Here is a 5,969-nt window from a genome sequence, read left to right on the forward strand (position 1 = left end):
AGGCTTTTGAGCTCGAGTTGCCTGCTTTGGGGTTTGAGGGTGCTGTGGATACCATTCCTGGGGATCTTGGGGTTTCATCGATCTCGTTCTGGGGTACCTCCTCAGGAGGTGACGCAGCTTGTCGTGCCTGGCTTGTCGGGTGGAGCCCTGGGGCAGGCGGCCTCGGGTTTCTCTCCTACTGCTGAGGAAGGGGATTCGCGGCAGGTGGCTCCCGTGTCCTTTTCTTCGTTGGGAGGGGGTCTGGGGCAGGGGGCCTCGGATACCTCCTCTCCCGTTGTAGCTACCTTTCGGTTGGTGGCGGCTCTGCCTTCGGGAGAGGGCTCGGGGCAGGTGGCCTCAGAACTTTCTCCTCCTACGGCGCCTGTGGGGGTGGCTTCTCCGGTGCTGGGTGGGGAGCGAGGGCAGGCGGCCCTTGTACTGCCTCCACCACCCTCCCTGCCGGCCCCGTCCTGCGGGGCGTGCCAGGAGTCTGAGATCTTGGTGAGTGCCTGTCCACTTTCTGGCGAGGCTGTGGGTGAGCCCGTGCAGATGGATCGGCCAGCTGGTTGGGGTGAGGCAGGAGGCCGGACCCCGACCGCGATCTCTCGGGAGGGGGTCATTGCGTTTGGAGGGATTCAGGATCCGATGTCTGAGGGGCGCCGGGTGAGTGGCCGTCTCCAGGCACAACCGGATGTGGACGACATTCAGCAGCGGTGCGCCATGAGGACGGCCAAGCGTCGTGACGTGGAGGTCACTACTGGTATGTCGGTTAATACTTCTAATTCCATTCTGCATTTTTCAAATGACGAGATTGTTGAAAATGCAAATCAATTAGGAGTTTCGCTTGGTAGTAATGACACTAAAATCTCTAATTCTGTTAATGATCTTCTGGATCTAGAGGCTGAGCGGGCCTTAGAGATGATTCGTAATATTGCGGCTGTTAAACCCATGAGTGATTCTGAGGTTGATGCGCTCGGGTCAGGGTGCTCGACAATTTTTGTGCGGATCTTATGCAACCTATTACTGAGGCGGATGTAGAGGATGATTCTACTGAGATAGTTTTGGCTAGCCCCTCTGAGACTGGTTGTGAGGACCAGTTGCAGAGTCAAACTGTCCCCAAGCGCAAGTGGAAACGGAAGGTGTACCCGGTGTCCGCAGTACGTAGGAGTGCTAGGATTCGTACGGCAAAAAAATTCCATGATGAACTATGAAAGGAATCTTTTGGAATAGCAGAGGTCTAAAGGACTTGGCTAAAAGAAGGTTTCTTGCTGAGGCGTCTGTCTAGCATTGTTTAGATTTTATCGCTCTATCGGAGACGGGTAGAGATAACTTCGCGCCTCAATTTCTAAATACTTTGTCCGGGGTATAGATTTTGATTGGCATTGCTTGCCGCCGAGAGGGAGATCGGGTGGAATCTTACTCGGCGTTAGGTGCGAAGCGCTTGAGGTTCGCAGTGTGGTTATGGGTGACTTTGCTGTCAAGTTTAGGGTGCGCTCGAAGGAAGATGGGTTTAATTGGGATCTTGTTGCGGTATATGGTGCTGCGCAGCCCGAGCTCAAGCCCGATTTCTTGGCTGATCTCGTTCGGATTTGTGGTTCCGAGCAGTTGCCTATCCTGGTGGGGGCGATTTCAATATAATTAGACGGCGTGAGGATAAGAACAATGATAACTTTGACGGCAGATGGTCGTTCATGTTCAATACTATCATTGAAAGTTTGGACCTGAGAGAAATTGAGCTCTCGGGTAGAAAATTCACCTGGGCTAACGCGCTGCCAAATCCGACGTATGAGAAGTTGGATCGAGTGTTGGCTAGCATCGATTGGGAACAGAAGTTCCCTCTAGTAACAGTCCAGGCCTTGTCCCGTGGTATTTCTGACCACACGCCGTTATTTGTGGACTCTGGTGAGGCCACCCACCTTGGGAACAAAAATGTGTTCTCCTTTGAGATGGCTTGGTTTGAACGAGAAGGCTTCCTTGATCTCGTGGCCAGAGAGTGGGCTAAGGATTCAGGAGGGAAGACTGCGCTTCAGCGCTGGCAGAATAAGATTAGGCATTTGAGGAGTTTCCTGCATGGGTGGGCTAAGCATCTTAGCGGGATTTATAAGGTCGAAAAGGAAAGGCTCCTTTCCCTTATTCAGTCCCTGGATGTAAAAGCAGAAACCACGATGCTGCCGGCCGCGGAGCTTCCTGCCAAGCTTGATGCGGAATTGAGGCTGAAAGAACTTCTTAGGGAAGAAGAGTTGAAGTGGGCGTTGCGGGCCAAGGTCTGGCAAGTAGTCCAGGGGGACGCGAACACTCAATTCTTTCACATGATCGCTAATGGTAAGCATCGAAAGAAGACGATCTTTCAGCTTGAGCAAGATGAGGGTACAATTGTAGGACAGGAAAACCTAAAATTGTACATTACAGAGTACTATAAGTAGCTGTTTGGCCCTCCAGAAGAGAACTATGTGTCTCTGGATGAGTCCAGGGTTGAGGATGTTCCTCAACTCACAGCGGTGGAGAATGATATTCTTGTGGCTCCTTTCTCCGAGAAAGAGGTGCTGGAGGCCATTTCGCAAATGAAAATTGACAAGGCGCCAGGCCCCGATGGATTTCTAGCGGAGTTTTATAAGATATGCTGGCATATCATTAAAGGGGATTTGTTGCCTTTGTTCAATGATCTGTTTGCTGGACAGCTTCATCTTTTTCAGCTCAATTTTGGAACGATCACCCTTCTTCCTAAGAAAACAGAGGCTGTGAGAATTGAGCAATTCAGGTCAATCTGTCTTCTTAATGTTAGTTTCAAAATTTTCACCAAGGTCGGGACCAATAGGCTCACACAGATCGCGCATGCTGTTGTGCAGCCTACCCAAACTGCTTTCATGCCGGACAGGAATATCCTTGAGGGGGTAGTGGTCCTTCATGAAACGCTCCATGAAATCCACACGAAAAAGCTGGATGGGGTTGTTTTCAAAGTGGATTTCGAAAAAGCGTACGACAAAGTCAAATGGCCATTCCTTCAACAGGCCTTGCATATGAAGGGTTTTGATGAGGCTTTGCGACGCCAGGTAGAATCCTTTACGCAAAAAGGGAGTGTTGGAATTAAAGTAAATGATGATATAGGGCATTATTTCTAGACACACAAAGGCCTGAGGCAAGGAGATCCAATGTCCCCTATTTTGTTCAACATTGTGATTGACATGTTGGCAATTCTCATAGGTAGGGCAAAGGAGGCCGGTCAGGTGGGTGGCTTGGTGCCCAACCTAGTTGATGGGCGTGTGTCAATTCTGCAGTACGCTGATGATACAATCATCTTTATGTTGCATGACCTGGCAAAAGCGAGAAATATGAAGCTGGTGTTATGCTTATTTGAACAATTGACCGGGTTAAAGATTAACTTTCATAAAAGCGAGTTGTTCTGCTTTGGTAGAGCCAAGGAGGAACAAGAGGCTTATAGGCAATTGTTTGGATGTGAATTAGGGGCTTTACCTTTTACTTACCTAGGTATACCCATTCACCATCGTAAGCTAATGAACAGAGAGTGGAAATGCATCGAAGATCGGTTTGAAAAGAAACTTAGTTGCTGGAAGGGCAAACTTATGTCATATGGAGGCCGGTTAATTCTTATTAATTCGGTGCTCACGAGTATGCCGATGTTCCTACTTTCTTTCTTTGAGGTTCCAGTTGGGGTTAGGAAAAGGCTGGACTTCTATCGATCAAGATTTTTTTGGCAGAGTGATGAACTTAAGAGAAAGTATAGACTCGCCAAGTGGGATGTTATTTGTCGACCAAAGGACCAAGGGGGTTTGGGTATCGAGAATCTTGAGGTCAAGAACAGATGCCTGCTTAGTAAGTGGCTGAATAAGCTATCAGTTCAGACTGACGCAACTTGGGCGCAGATTCTCCGTAACAAGTATCTGCATTCCAAAACTTTGTCACAGGTGACAGTGAGACCAACTGATTCGCCGTTTTGGAAGGGGCTTATGAGAGTTAAGACAGCCTTCTTTAATAGAACAAAGTTTATTGTCGGTGATGGCAATGATACACGTTTCTGGGAGGATACTTGGCTGGGTGATACACCATTGGCACTACAGTACCCAACCCTGTATCGTATTGTCCAGCGATGTGATGCGCTAGTTGCAACGATTATGCAGTCCATTCCCCTTAATATTCAGTTTCGGAGGGTGCTTGTTGGTGATAGATGGGAAGCTTGGCTTCATCTGGTGCGTAGACTGATGGAAGTCCAGCTAGCTAATCAGCCCGATCAATTGTGTTGGAAACTTACTAGGTCTGGACAATTTACTGTTAAGTCGATGTACATCGATGTTATTAACTCGACTGTCATTCCTAGCTCCAAACATGTTTGGAAAGTAAAAGTTCCTTTGAAAATTAAAGTGTTTATGTGGTTTGTCCATAAACAGGTTATTTTAACAAAGGACAACTTGGTTAAGCGCAATTGGACATGATCTACTAGGTGTAGTTTCTGTGATCGGGACGAGACCATTAAGCATCTCTTCTTTGAATGTCCGTTGGCGAGAATTCTGTGGCGCACCGTGCAAATTGCCTTTAACATTACTCCTCCGAGTTCGGTCGGGTCGTTATTTGGAACGTGGCTGGATGGGATAGAGTCCGACACAGCTAGACATATTCGTGTAGGAGTTTGTGCGTTGTTATGGGCAATTTGGAACTGCAGAAATGATTTGGCTTTTAACAGAAAAACTACTATTCATTTTTTGCAGGTTGTATTCCATGCTACGGCGCTAATCCGTATGTGGTCCTTACTCACTCCGACGGAGGCCAGGGAGCGTTTAGTTACTGGATCTGTCCGGTGGAAGATGGTAGCGCGAGATATCTTCAACCGGTTTGGATGGCGATCATGTAATAGGATAGACAATTAGTTTTCCTATCTTTATTTTGTCAGCCGGTTGTGGCTTTATGGCCTTTTCTTGTTTTGGCATCAAGGCTCTATGTGAGCTCACCTTTATTTTGTTTCAAGACTCAATGACATTGTTGAACCTATTTTATTTATTTATGTGGCCGTATGCATCGTTCTGATGCAGAGGCCAGGGAGTCTCCCCCTTTTTTTAAAAAATAAACCCTTTTGTGGTAAATATTGCCGAGTGTTTACCTGTATGTAAAATTTTGTAATGGAATGACATTTGTGGAGGTCTGAAAAAGAAGATGCTCCAAAAGCATTTTGAGCACTGATTTTTTTTCTCACACATCCATGAATGTCCTTTCACCGCCACAGTTTACATGCATGTAAAAAACTAATCAATGTTTGTTGTAAAAGAAAGCTCAGAATGTTTTGATTTTGTTTGTTATTTAGATATTAATTTATAGCAGGTGCGTATGAGCTCAGGATTGGAACTGCACACAAGTTTTGATTTGTTTTCACATATTCAGTCTAATCAAAACTTAAAAAACTAGCAAGCTAAACCATTTTGACACCAAAACTAACATCACAAACCCACATCAGTGCAAAATAGACTATCTTTAGCAGTTCAAAACCCCCATTTATGACAGTTTTAGAGCCATCACATCGCAAGCCACACTATTAAACTTCTCGAGTTCCCCCTATTTTTATTTTCAAAAATGGAGTTTTACACCCCGGCTCTGCATCATTGCGATGCACACAACGATTCTTACGAATTATTGAGCAAAGTACGAAACAAAAGTAACCAAACTGAATAACTATAAAATATGAAATTAACACCTACGACTAAGTCAACTCCTTTTATAGAAACGCTTTCAACAAGGATAAACGTCCTCGATCCATCATCGCCATGTTTTGCTCGAGATGGCTTGGACAAAGATTTTTCATCTTGATTGACAAGATCATCCAATAAAGACTAACCCAATAACAAGTAAACAACGCTTCAACAAGGTAACAACACAAGTTCGTCGCTACTGAGCCCAACCAATAAAGGGCAGGACAAGAGTTTTCACCCTGACATGAAGCGGTTTTCAATCAACATCTTGATGACCAACCATTCGGAAGTCGCAAT

At 46.1% G+C, this 5,969-nt stretch overlaps 1 pseudogene; it reads left to right on the forward strand.

The window, feature by feature from the left end:
• The first annotated feature begins 624 nt into the window (after positions 1 to 624).
• LOC123101291 (uncharacterized) lies at positions 625 to 5,317 on the forward strand (annotated as a pseudogene).
• The last annotated feature ends 652 nt before the right edge of the window (positions 5,318 to 5,969 follow it).

This window comes from Triticum aestivum, chromosome 5A, assembly GCF_018294505.1.
Source record: "Triticum aestivum cultivar Chinese Spring chromosome 5A, IWGSC CS RefSeq v2.1, whole genome shotgun sequence".
In the NCBI taxonomy this organism is placed as follows: domain Eukaryota; kingdom Viridiplantae; phylum Streptophyta; class Magnoliopsida; order Poales; family Poaceae; genus Triticum; species Triticum aestivum.